Source organism: Mustela putorius, unplaced genomic scaffold (genome assembly GCF_011764305.1).
Source record: "Mustela putorius furo isolate JIRA1106 unplaced genomic scaffold, ASM1176430v1.1 tig00004033_pilon_pilon_pilon, whole genome shotgun sequence".
Taxonomy (NCBI): Eukaryota; Metazoa; Chordata; class Mammalia; order Carnivora; family Mustelidae; genus Mustela; species Mustela putorius.
This window is the reverse complement of record NW_025422169.1, coordinates 5,728,765-5,730,107: the sequence shown is the minus strand read 5'-3', so window position 1 is coordinate 5,730,107 and position 1,343 is coordinate 5,728,765. Positions and strand designations below refer to the sequence as shown.

At 41.8% G+C, this 1,343-nt stretch overlaps 1 non-coding gene across 1 annotated transcript; it reads left to right on the top strand.

Annotated features, from left to right (window-relative positions):
- The first annotated feature begins 353 nt into the window (after positions 1–353).
- On the top strand, positions 354–492 carry LOC123389802. The gene has a single exon (XR_006604455.1). It is a non-coding gene; the product is annotated as a U4 spliceosomal RNA (small nuclear RNA).
- Positions 493–1,343: the final 851 nt, after the last annotated feature.

The window sequence follows — 1,343 nt, the reverse complement described above, 5'->3', positions numbered from 1 at the left end:
AGTACTATGTTCCCACCTCTGCAGATTGGCTTCTAAATGATGCAGTTTTTCATCCTTCGACATTCCAATTAGATCTTTTTAAATCTTCCCGCTTTCTCTTCATCGTCCCCATCTTTTCCTTTACATGATCTGACATATTTTTAAGATTAGTAATAACTGTTTTAGGATCTTTCTGCTACTTCCATCCACTCTGTCATTTCAAGGTTTATTTTTACTGATTAATTTTTCTCCTATAATGACTCAGATTGTTCTTATTCTTTCTATGCCTGGTAAGTTTTCATTGTTGCCCGACATTGAGAACTTCACATTGTCAACTGCTGGATTCTGTTGTATTCCTTTGAAGAGCATATGCCAGCTTTGCGCAGTGGTAATATTGTAGCCAATAAGGTTTATCTGAGGCACAATTATTGCTAATTAAAGAGCATATGCCTTCATTCTGGCATACAGTTAAGTTACTGCAGTCATTTTAATCACTTGTGAGCCTTGACAGGCCAGATCAAGAACAGCCTTGGTGCTAGGACTGTTAGCCCCACAATTAAGGTGTGGCCCTTCTTTGGACTCGAATCAACACTCCATGTCTTATGCATGTGTTGCACTCTGACTGGTGGAGGACATGCTCTTACCGGCCCTGAGCAAGGTCCAGGGATGTTGAGTCTCCTGCTACCTGCATGTGGTTCCCCCCACTCAGGACTGTGTAAGTCATTTCTTGACCAGAGGTTAGAGAAGACCCACTGGAGATCTCAGCAACTCGCTTTGTGCAGCTCATCTACAAGAACTCTACCTTCATATTGTAGCCACCTTGGCCTCCTAAATACCACTCTCAAGTCTCCTCAATGCAGCCAGATCTCCAGACTTCACTTCAGTTTCCTCTCCCTGCATGGTAGGGTTAGGTCATGCCTCCAGGCTGATCTGAGGCAATTCTAGGGCTCACCTTGTTTGTTTCTCTTTTCACAGGCTGCCAGTTGTCCAATGTCCAGACGGTAATGTTTTATATTTTTTTCATATGTTTACAATGAGCATATTCTTATAGCCTAGACGCTTCATCATTTTAATGTATGTAGATTTTAGGTAAATTTCTTCCAGAAATGATAGATAGATAGATAGATAGATAGATAAGCAGACATAGCAACAGGTAGAGATCTATAGATAAAAATGCACACAGAGGTGTATTAACAAGCAGGCACATATGGTCACACAATATGTCCATAGCTCTGAAGGGTTCACTCTCTGACCCCAGAGGCACCAACCAGGGTCATGTATAGAAGCCCTTTCCTGAAGCAGATAGTACAGGTTCTTACAACCATTCGATAGGAGACAGGATCTTCTCTTCCAAGAAATGCAGA